Source organism: Bacillus rossius (genome assembly GCF_032445375.1).
Source record: "Bacillus rossius redtenbacheri isolate Brsri chromosome 9 unlocalized genomic scaffold, Brsri_v3 Brsri_v3_scf9_2, whole genome shotgun sequence".
NCBI lineage: Eukaryota > Metazoa > Arthropoda > Insecta > Phasmatodea > Bacillidae > Bacillus > Bacillus rossius.
Genome location: NW_026962013.1, coordinates 36,779,897 through 36,792,707, shown reverse-complemented (window position 1 = coordinate 36,792,707; position 12,811 = coordinate 36,779,897). Strand labels below are relative to the sequence as shown.

General features: G+C 38.1%; 1 protein-coding gene across 5 annotated transcripts in view; it reads left to right on the top strand.

The window, feature by feature from the left end:
* Positions 1 to 12,811, top strand: part of LOC134543009 (Ig-like and fibronectin type-III domain-containing protein 1) — a 547,890-nt gene that overhangs the window by 308,779 nt on the left and 226,300 nt on the right. The gene's annotated exons all lie outside the window — the stretch shown is intronic.

Below are 12,811 nucleotides of genomic sequence, written 5' to 3'. Positions count from 1 at the left end.
CCAACATGCGCGACTAATAGAGGTTCTATTTCTATTTTGATGGTAGCTTTTTTTCGAGACTTAATGGACGGTTTAGGGGGCAGCTTAAACCGGTTAATTTTGTGTTACAGTGATGCGCGCGCATCTTAAAATTTAACTCTCATCATTTTTTAATAACGCGCCTAAAGAAGTATAACTTCAAATTTAACCGGCAAAACGTTGGACTCGCATTCGTGAGTCCTCGGGTTCAAAAGTCCGGTCCATACAACCTGATGAGTCACCTTCCGATAATCCAGAATCCAATGGACCGGAAAGCCTGATGGTCCGGCAGCACCTAGGAATGTACGGACTTAAAGCCAACTAAGCGAACTAAAACTCAAAACCAATAAAAAAAAATTACAGCACACACGCAAGTGGCAGTCTGAAGCACTCAGCGCAGCCCGAAAATAGTTCGTTTGTCAGACAAAGTTAGTTCTGGCTTGTGTTTTGCGTTGAAATGTTTATCCGTATGTTCCTGCTGAACAGTACTTGCAGTAGAACAACATCTAGCAGGTGTATATGCTCTACAAATTAGCGTTTATCGATAGAGGGATTAGACCTTTCCGTTGATCAGGCATTTTTGTCAGTCCGGCACCTGCCAAGTCTGAACGTGCCAGGTAACCGGGGAAAATGCTGGAGAGGTTCTTTACAGTCGGCCAAGGACAATCGCTTCCCGCAATCACACTGACTTGTGATGCGTGTGTCAAATGAACTCTTCAGTGAGACACGAAGTCTTTAACTTAGGCTGATTTCTTTCAAATTCTTTCCATTTATTGATGGAAATAACATATCTTTTATTTTAGGATTTCTGGGAAAGGGAGGGGGGGGGGGTAATACATCCCTTACCTATCGTACGTCCTTGAGCACAGCTGCTCAGCCGAGCGGGCTTGCGGCTCGTGACGTCACGTGAGGGCCCTTGAGGGCGCTTGAAAGGGAGGGGCAGATCCGAGGTCACTACCGGAGATCCGAGGTCACTACAGCTGATGCTGTTCGTGACACCCAGCCATGGGCTGTGCATATGTACACGCATACAGAGTATTGTACAGTAAAAGCTATGTGAAGGGCTAGCCTTGTCAGGGGTGAATTTGTGTTAGTGAGTCGGGATGATAAGTGCGACGCTCGATGGTGCTTCTAGCGCGGTATCGCCTCTAAGTTCAAGGCTGTGAACTGGCGCGCAGTCTTCTCGTCGTGCGTAGGGCAACTATGAGATTCGAGCGGTAACCATAACATTATTTATGATACAGAAATGAAGTTAAATGTATAATGCAAGTCCCTTGAGTGCTTTCAAGAATCTCTACAGTATGTTTAACGCCTAAAGGTTTTCGGGGAACACTCTTTTTAGTCAATTTCACTCTTCTGAAAAAACAGGTTTAATTGAAATTGGAAAAAAGAACTACCAACCGGGCCCTAGCGTATTCTTAGATATTGAGCAGTTTTCAAATCATGTTGTTTTTGTTTCTTCTTAAGCTCTGCGCACAGTGTGTGTGTCCGGGTAGGCGGACCTATGACGTTTGTAATCACGGCCGTGCTACCTTACAGATTTCGTTTGATTATCGAACGTCAATATAAGTTTCAACGCATATGCCAACCAAAATATATCAGCATACGGCGCAAAAAAATATTTAAAACAAGTTGTAATATCATGCAGACGTGAAGAAAACATGAACTCGCCTGAAAAAAAAATGAAAAAAAAATAAGAGCGGTTAAATCGTTTGCCTGATTACAAAATGCGTCGAAACCAAAGAATTCCTGATAATAGTGCGCAGACCGTATTATGCACACGAGGCCATCATTGGCATACGATTTGCCAACAGACCGGTTAAATCCAACTGATGTAAATAAATCCATGTGGGTTTGCAAGTTGTTGCAGTGACGTATTTAAGGACGAAAACTGGTGACTTCGGCCTGGCCTCGTAACTTCCATCCATCACTGAAGCAGAAGCGACGCCACACCTAGCCGACCATCGATTCGGCGGAAATAAACTGTCGGAACATGCACACTGGACGCCGGTAATTTTTCATCTTTTACGATTTCGGAGGAATTTTATTTTTCCCGTCAAGCGTTCGCAGAATTTCCCCCTCCCCCCCCCCCCCCCCCCCCCCCCAATCGCCGACGACAGCAAACAAATAACTTGACGAGGTAGTTGAACCCGTTTCCCAGGCAGCGGCTCGGGGACTCTCATAAATCAATCACGTGACTGACACGGGGTCGTCATCGCCGTAAGCTCGCTTCCGCCTCCCTCCGCCAATTCCGTCCTCTCACTTCGCTCTACCGAGAAAAATACTATCAACACTCTAAATAATCTTGTGTTTACACAAATTTTCATATTTATATTAAAAACTTTATTTATATATTAAACGCTACGTACAATGATAAATCATTATTTCTTAGTATATACTAAAAATGTGAACACAACGCTGGTAAACTTTACAACCATATTTCAAATCCGTTTGAAGTGAAGTGAAAGGAAAGCCTACAGTTCGCAGGGGTGAGAGCCATACCCGAACGGTTCCGACGTTCTCCGAGGTTTTCCGATCGCTCGTGAAGAAACACCAATCAGACAAGGATTTATGCATTTTACCGTCTTAGAGTATTTGAAATAACAGTAACCTAACTTTACCAACCTTTCATTTTAGTTACGATAGCTAAACTTAACATAACCTTCCGGTAAAAAATAAAGAACTATTATTTATTAAACTTACCAAACATAACCTAATCTTATACTTCGGTCAACTCCGGAACTTTTCGGGTTGTAGTTTTACCTTTGATCCCTGTGAACTGTGTGCTATCCGAAAATTAAATATTTTTAAGCTACATTAGTCTTGTTCAGAGGATGCGACTTGTACGCTTGGTTCGAAGAGCCCTTGTGAAGGTGGAAAAGAAAAGGGGGGGGGGGGGGGATATGTGTACAATACTGATTAACGCAGGTGTACTTTTGTTACCTGGTATCACATTAGCGCGACAGCAAAACATCGTGTTATCGTGAACACGCTTTCTTGACACCACGACAAAACTGATGCATTGGACCTGTTTTCTGCAATACGTAAAAATTTTATAGTGAATTCTTTATTCTAAATTTTGTCTTATAGCCCGTAGACCAGCCATTATTAATGTCAGTAAATGGTGTTTAAAATATTACGATATAATTTTGTATAACAGACATTTGGAAAATATTTTACAAACCATTGTAAGTCCTAGTACTCGCTTTTGCTATTAATAAACAGCTCGTGGAGATAATAGTAAAATTGCTCGGAGTTTGCATTGTTAAATTCACGGGTTATTTTTCATCCCGCATCTGAGAAAATTTCCTTTTGCATAATTTGTACTCTGCAATATTTTTTTGAGATGCTAGTTTATTTGGGTATCGTCACTTGGTGGGAGATGCGTTATTTAGAGAGTTTATTACTAACATCATATTAATTTTTGAATTTTGGAGGTGACTCCAGACAGAAATCGACGAAGTTGTGTGACCCTTGTTGGGTAAAAAGGTGATTGAGCAACAGGGTGGGCCGCACTTTTTGAGAAGTGTCAATTTGGAGACAGGTTACACGATACGTACTACACCGTGACGGCTTCGTCATGGTATACGGTACACAAGTCTGGATAATGGCACGATATACGTCTAAGGACCCTGAAGATGTCCGTTGCGGGAAACGAACTCTCCTTCTCGGAGCAAAGTCGCTCAATACGAAGTTGGTCCGCAGATGATGAAGTATCGCCCCGGGAGCAGTAAGCCACTGAGCACAGGGGAGGGGGGAGCGAACAGTTGTTAACTATCTCCGGCGACGGTCCAAGAAGCCCCGTGCGCTGGCCGGCTTGCAGGTAACGAAGTGAAGACGGTCGCCGGTAATCTAATATCGCCGGCGAGTCTGGGGGTCCTCCTCCCCTGAGGGAGGGGGGGGGGGGGGAAGCGGTCCAGCGACACCCCTCGCCATGCTCGCGCAGGGGCCGCTGGTCCATCCAGCCGGGTCATGCTCGTGCCAGGGCCCAACTTCACTTCTCCACATCGTGTCGTTGCTGTTACGCGAGGGATTTTTCCTGTATAGCTCGCTCGAATTCTATATTTGATCTCAAACCTTCGCAACGGACATCTACTAAATTTTAACAAAATGCACTAAAATGTCACGAAATTATTCTTAATTATTATTACTCGCGTGACCTTTAACATCTCTAAATGAACGTTTAGTAAATATCTGGTTAGAAAATGTGTGACCTATCAAAAAATACAAGAGAACTTATCGTCATTAATTTACACGAGAAGCCGCCATGATAAGAAATTAAAATAACTTTAACCGCTGAAGTCAGCAAACGTAAAAAGGACATTTCATGAACCGAGAAATAAATCTACTCGTTTGAACGTTGCAGATAAATATGAGCTATAAGATAAACTTAACAGTTATTTTGTCAACTGAAATAAAAACATAATTTTAACGAATTACTTTTTTGTCAAGAAAAAAAAATACAAACCGTTATTATATTATAGTGACTTTAAGTCCATTAAATGGTTCAAACCACTGTATATATATTTTTATGCCCACAAAATTGTGATTGTACAAGTAATCCATTCCTTGGCACACATGTGAGTATGTGGCATATTGAAATTACTGGAAGTGAAGGACGTACAAAGACGTAGTCCTCGCTGTGGTAATTAATCAGAATGTTTTCCATAAAATATAGTTTTGACGTTAACGTTTATCAACCCCGTTTCACAGTCAAGATTTTGCAAGTGCAAGCGGTCCCCCTCAAGTAAGGGGCTTCTTAATTCCAGGGGTCCTTGGCCCCCCTCGGTATCTACGTCCATGCTGTGAGACAAAATTGTAAGAAATCCGAAAATTTCGCACGTTCATTTATTAGCAAGTTAGCAGTTATTTGTATCTCTGCACCGAGTTAAAGATTTACACCAATGATGGCCAATTTCAGCCTTTTTCAGGGCCAGATACCATTTTTTGAAACTAATCCAATGGCAGGACTCGCATAAATTAATAAAACATATTTTTACAATAATTATTTTATTTTTGAAGTTATACTTCTTTAGGCGCGTTATGAAAAAATTACGAGAGTGAAATTTTAAGATGCGCGCTCATCACTGTAACACAAAATTAACAGGTTGAAGCTGCGCGCGCACCATTTGACGACATTTTCACAGGAAGATGGCGGACCCACGTGTATGAACATAAACCCACATTAAGGTGACATACCAAACGTATTGGTGTGCCAAATGAAACTTTATGATAGTGAAATTACCATGGAATTTATTTTGGTAAAATAAAATAGTCATAGTAAAGAGTAAATTCCAAGGTTTATGAAAAAAACACATTATTTTGGTATTACATCACATATAATACACATTTTTCTCGTAACCTTCTGTCAGAGCAGTGGTTAAACAAATTTAATGAAAACTTTTTGATAAAAATGAAAAGTGAATATTAAATTAAGAAATAATAAATTTAAAAAAATTAATAAACTTAAATTAAAATATTGTATTTATTGTGTAATTTATTTATTTTCTATTCAAATATTAAATAATCAATAATAAATATTTAAAATTAATAATCTTATAATATTTAGTACAATTTATGTCATATATATTTATTATTCTCTAAATTTGATTTATTTAATTTTTCAAATTAAACTGAACTTTATTGACTGTGTTGACTATCTTTTTCCAGCCCTTTCATTATTTTATTGTAATTAATTATTTGCATGCAATTGAAAACTATTTTTTATTGATGCCAAAGAAGTATAACTTCTCACGCGCGTACATAAGTACACGCAACCATTTTTTTTTTTTTTTTTTTTTTTATGATTCTGTACAGTGGCCATCAAATACAGTATGTGGCATTTTAAGAAGTAAAGAATTAAGTCTTCCAATAAAAGGTATTTACAAGAAGTAAAAAAAAAAAACAATTAAAAATCTTAAAATAATTACCACGATAAAAAATATAAATTACTTAAATAGAAATAAAATATTTCAGTATTATTGAGAGGATGATGTTTTTTTCTGCTAACAACGTATTCTGCATACAAGCAAACAAAGGCGGCTAACACGTACCAGTGTACCAAAATAAAAAATATTACTTTGTTGAAGGACTCTTCAGGTGTTACCGCGGTCATTTGGCTACCGCTGATATGCGTTATTCCTAGAATTGTTTCATATACAAATCATGCCGTTGTTAAAACTCGAATTTAATTTTTAATACTGCCGTGTACACCCATCACAAATCTGTTCTGTTGTCCTTCGTCTGATCATTTCCCTCGGTGTATCCAGCCGTCTGTGGGCTTCGTGTTCGGCACACGGCCGGCTTCCCAGCCTCGCCTGGACTCGTAGCCGAGACCTCGGACGGCGCATCGCGCGGAGCAGTGGAGCCCGGGTGGTAGCCGCGAACATCGGTGACCCTGAGCAGGGTCGCTGGCGTGCGTGACGTCACAGGTGCTGAGTGGGTTGGCCTCCTCGAAGCTGTACCCAAAATGCAAGTCACCCCCAACGGTCGGCCCCCGAGTTTAAGGAAGAGAGAGAGAGATATTGCACGCATATTGAATTTAACATATTTTTTTCTTAAACTTCTTATTTATTTATAGAGACAAGCAAAATCCACGCCATCATTTTCATATAGGCTATTACGTATGGGATTATACGTTCGTGCGTAGTTTGACAAGCTTCGAAGGACAAAAATAACAATAAGATAATACCGCAATTATTTTATTTTCATTTGCAATCCGGGCTCAAAATAAATTGTGGCAGCAACCGACGAAAAAAAAAAAGTCACTGACATTCTTTTTCTCGAGTTTTTGCAGGGATCATCATATTTAATAAATAAATTTTACAAATCTTTTTTCAGTCACATGGTACACACTTGCATATTTTTTTCAAGGCTATTAATTAGTGGTTTATGATAACATCCCGCTTGTCATAATTATTTTTTAAAAAATATTTTATAGAAATGATTTCACAAGTAAAAATTTTTACTGTAACATTCAGAAATTCCAATACACAATTGTAGCACATGTAAAAAAAAGTCTTACCTCATATTGAACAGACATGATGCCTGACTTTCAACGAAGAAAGTGTTCGATGGCATATTTCGTGCACTGCGTAATAAAAACATACTCAAAATTTACTAATTTTAAAAAATACCGTGAGTCTAATGAAGTGAGATTTGTAAAAAAAAAATAATAATCTCACGTGTTATGCTTAAACCAGTTTATTTGAAATCTTGTCCACTGATTGTCCCATACGCAGGAGACAATGACAGGTCTGCGTTTCGTTTTGTCAGTGGCAAAGGAGATGATTTAGTGTAAATTTATATTTTCGGACTAATAATTTTATTAATTGTGAATCATGAAATAAAAAATTAATTAATTTTGTGTTAGAGTATTTCTGAAGTCATTAAAATTCTTAAATGGCTCCTTAGAAACTCGTGAGATTATTAATTTATAAAGTTACGAACCATGATTTCAACTAAAATAAACACTTCGGAATCTATTTGTGGAAATAATTTTTCTGTCAACAACCTCTAGTATATACTTAACATACTCTGGCATGCAGCTTTTACCACTGAGAACATATTATGAAAAAATAATACACATATTTATACTTATACTGAGATAAAACACAAATACTGAAACTTAAAGTGCTCAAATTAGCTTTAAAAAAGTATTATATTTTTATTCTCGCATTTCATATAAATTATGTTTTCATTATATTTTGAAAAAATAAATAGACTAAAATGGGTGTAATTACATTTTAAATATAAAGCTGTAAAATACCCATAGGAACTTGCAATTTAATTTCAACTTTATATGTTCGCTATAAAATTTTAGGGTTACCACTCGAAGTCGCGTTTTTGCTCACTCCATGGTGAAATATATGCATGGCAGTTAACTTTTCTGCACAAACAACGAATGAACATGTAAATCACGAGCTAAAGTCGCCCTCAGAAATCCCTAGCTTCTAGACGTATTGCGCTCAGCCACGAAGTGTCTTGAAAGCAGACTCTTATACTGCCGACAGTGGCATTGTAACCAAATGTAAGAAAATGACTGGCCATGAGGAATGGCTGAGATGATGATAGACATGGCATCGAAGTAGAGTTGGCATGAAAACGAATGTCTCTACGATAAGTACCGGAACAAGGAATATTTAAGGCTGAGTGAGCTTAGCTATTATATCATATTACAAAATCTGGCTTCTCATGATGAGGTTTGGTCTGTATTAATAATGTTGTTACCTGAACTAGTTTGCTGATGAGTGTAGCTCTTTCTCAGGAAAGATAAATTGTGTATCTGCGTTTTTAAAAAAATATAACATGGTATTTCCAGAAGTGTACATGAGGTCCTGAGTGACATCAAATGCTTCACGACCACGAAATCAAGCATAGCAAGGGTCTCGGAGGTAACCATATGTGTTCAGTAACTAGCGTGTTTGGTCATGCAGTGGCGTGTCCAGTTCGTGACAGGGAGGTCATGGCTCATCTGCTACATCCCGGCCGCCTGCACTGGGTCAAAGGGGTTCTGCACTCCTACCCTAGGACCCCAGGTGAATGCTGGTGCAGTTAATCGATATTATACCTTTCGCATTTGACATTTACCGTAGCCCGAATATGGCGGGAGGACAGTGCCCCCCTCCCCCCAGATGGAATCTTTTCCCTCTATCTCTACTGGGTGCAATCATTCAATATGGCGGAATGTTCTACCGTAACGAAAATAGCCACGTTCGGGGTGTGGGACGCTCTATTTCAAGATGGTGGAATCAAAATGACGTACAAGGTTAATTCCAAGGTTAATTACAAAGGTCAAAGTCAAAGGGAAAGTAAAAATGTCAAGGTCGAATGTCAAAGGAAAAAGGTGGCAGTAAAGAAAAGTGCAACGATGACATAATTCAAGGTGGCCGTCGTGATTTCAGGATCCAATATGGCATCGAAAACCATCAATCCCGAGCCTTGAACCTGTCCACAGAGCCTCCAGCCTATACTCCTGTTATACAGAGTTACAATAGCTTTCTTGTAGTATTACAAACTATTTCTTTGCAAACTAATTTCCATAGGAATATTTTGTAAAAGTAGAGAACTTTTTTCTCTCTGCACAGACCCAACTCTCATTACCAGTTGTGTGCCGAAAGTTGCACACGAGGATGTAGATGAATGAATTAAGGGCTTTGCGTCTTGTCATCGGGGACATTAGACACGAGGAGGGATTACCCCGAGAAAACCCGCTGGCTAAAGGCAACGTCCGCCACGTTTCCCACTTGCGAATAATCTAGACGTTATACCCCGCCAGAAAACAAATCGGCATCGCCTTTGTAGTAAGCGAGTTCTGACCACTCAACCAATTGTGGTCCCTGTTGCTCATGCGAGAGATACCGGTTGGTGCGCTTAGTAGTCATTTACTTTGTATAACCTACAGCAATGCATTCCATAAAACTTACATGAACTTGATAAACTTTTTCACTTATTATAAGGAGGAGTAATGGGCACTGAAAGACGCCGTATTGGTGTCAACAGATTTAATATCATAACAGTTTCGTTAAGAAATAGTATGTAATTGGGTGGAATACCTGAAGTTAATAACGACTGACTGATACAAATAGTTACCCTGTGAAGTCACTGGCGTTTAGTATTCAACCCATTTTTTTAAATGACTGGTACTGTAATAATATGTTAATAAACACTGTGTTATGGTATTTGTAAATATCTAAATGTGTGTTATCTGGGTTTATGACAGCAAGTTTTCAATACTAAATGATGAAAAGTTGTTATGGTATGAAAATGGGTGAAAACAATATGTCATATTTCAGTTCCTTGTGTATGAAATATAATGTTGTGCATTATATTAAATAGTACCTATTTAATTTGTGATATTCTTACTTGCATAAAAAAACACATACCACAATAACACTGCCACAGGTGGTGAAAATTAACCTCAAAAAAATTCGAGAATAAACTTCAAGATGCGATTGTGAACGATCGTTCGTTTCGGTTCGAGTGAACTTTGGAGAGAGTTAACTTGAACAAGCGAAAGAGAAATTTCTCAAAGAATTTGATCGCAATCTAGGATAGCCACCCGCAAGTCCGCACGGACCTGGGCCATCGTTGTGGTGTTCCACCGACGGCGTCTATACGTAACCAATACCATCGGTTCGTGTTTACTACAAATTATCCTAGCTGAATCACAAACAAATGGCACATTCGATAGAACTGTATAACATCCGGAGCACACTTCGATGCCAGAAGACGGTAAAAAAGTGGAAACAAGAGCTCTGGATGTCAAAGGCCGAGTTGTGTATGTGTGTTGGTTTTTTTTTCCATCCTTTTAGCAAAGTCCTTTGACGACTCTAGGAACAGAATGAACTGTAAATGATCGAGTGGTCGTTGCAACCGGAGCGTGATCCACCAGTCCGCGTGCACTTCATTCCTGCGCGCGTTAGAGTCGCTGTCCATTATGATTGCCGTGATCACAGGGAATGGATGAAAGGGGCCACCCCCAGTATGTCCGATCAATACAACAACAACGGCTCGGGTGCGAGCTCGCCTCGTGACTGTCCACTGCGTGCAGCAACACCATTTCTTACGCGAATAGGTAGGACCGTGCAAGGAAGAATAACAACTTTAAACTGATAAACGAATATCTCTACACATCTCTGGATATTATGAAAAACAAAAGTTGCTATCCGCATCTGTCTGTTTGTTCGCTTACTTATTCTGAACTAAACAATGGATTTTGATGCGGTTTTCATCATCGTTTAGAAAATTTCTTCCGGAAGGTATAGGTGTAATATACATTCATATTTAATTTAAAGATAGTAGAGAAATCTCGATATTATGTAACAAAGTTGTAAAAAGACACGATAAAATTAATGTACTACATATTAAAAAGGTCTTAATAAGGCCTGCAGAAAAGTCCGGGATAGCATATGTCTATCTCCTAAAGATAACCCACAGTAACCATTTTTATCTTTCAAATTTGACTCAAATGTGAGTTATTTGCGAAGCTCTTTTGACCGGCACAGTATTAATCCTTATCAAATTAAATATGTTAGTTATCTTGGGCTTTTAATTTAAATCAAAATCTACCTGTACCCAATATCATTCAATGAATGCCTTAAAATATATCATAAATTAAAAAAAAATTACACGCAACAAAATAATTATTTATTTCCCTAGCGAGACTCTCTTTAATGTTTTCAGCCTGTGGTGACGACTCTTAAATATTCACGAAGCTATCTAGCCCACCTCATTTCAAGTCAGCAGGACCGCTGCTCGTACTATGAAATCCTTGCACAGTTGCCAAGTCGTGCTTGACGTGGCTCCAAAGATTCCCTGAGAACTGCCACATATTCACCTGTTCACAAACCGTCTTCTCAGATGCGTGGTCCTTGCGTCTGTGCCGATTTTTTTCTTCTTAAAATCTGTTTTGTCGAAATGTTGTGAAATACGTCCACCCAAGTAAAAAATTATAACAACTTGATGCCACAGTATAACAAAACATCGCAATAGTAACGATTTTATTTTAGCTCTTGTTTGTTAGTAACATACATCTTCGAGGCAGTTTTACTTTTAGAAATGACTGAGTTCCTTAGTTGAGTGAAAAACTTAATTACTCTGTAATTAAATGTACCAAATCAACGTAATTTTAAAGCAGTTTAAAATTAGATTATTTTATGATACATACAAAAAACCCTTTGTTATCTCCTGCAGCTTAATGGTGTTATTCGATTTCTCCCTCGCCGTGCATCGTCAGTCATAAAGATATAGCTCATTGACCGTCAATACTATACGTGTATTCGTACGAATAAGATTGATTGCTGATAATCTTCTCCAAACTTTTCACGAATGTGAAACCAGGTGTTTCCGAGCCTATTTTCATTTTGCAGGTACCCTGGTCTAATTATTTCTGTACATAACACGACAATGTAACACCCGAGCATTATCTAGGGGCCTATAACTTTTATTTTTTTCAATGCAAATAAATAAAATTGGCCTGTGATTTTCTAATTATTTCATATTAAATGTTTTCCTGTTAGAAAATTAGAGGTCTAAGCCAAATCTAACGTTAAAACATTTTCTGTTGGTGAGTACTAAATTATTTTACTCAAAAACTAGTGATGTTATTGAATTGAAATTCAAGAAGTTTTTTTTTTATGTTTATACCCCAGGATTGATTTTAACTTTACTACATTGTGATAAACTGCTTCTGAGCTAAGATAATTATGTACCAAAAACTAATAGTAGGTACCTTTACTTCTACTTTTAATTGTAAATATTACCAAAATAACTAGCCAATTGTGGGATTTTAGGCTGTTTAGAATTATTTTTAAGTTGTTACTAAAATTGTGTCATTTTGGTTTTGGGTTTAGGGAAATGAATGACCAGGTATGCGTAGAATGTTTTGTTATTCCTCTAAATTGTGCTTGCTCTTGAACATAACACAAAAGAAAAATTTTTACAGGGAAACTTAAATGAAACTTTAACTATAGTTTATATTAACAAACAATAACTGTCCATAATTTCTATCTATAAATAACCTGTGCGAATAATTCTGTCCCCGCGAAAGAAGTAGCGGGCACAGGCTAGTAATAACAGTAACATTAGTCGTTAAATGTCTCGAGTCTGACCTGTTACCGTTGGCATATAGGTGACTGCTTGGTTTGGTTTGTATACTGTTTATTTATGATTTTTTTTACATTTTTACGAATATACCATTTGTACATCGAAAAGCCTACGTATCATATGAATACATATTTCAGGCAAGTTTTAAAAAAATTTCCAGTGTTATTAATAAGAATTATCTTCTTTA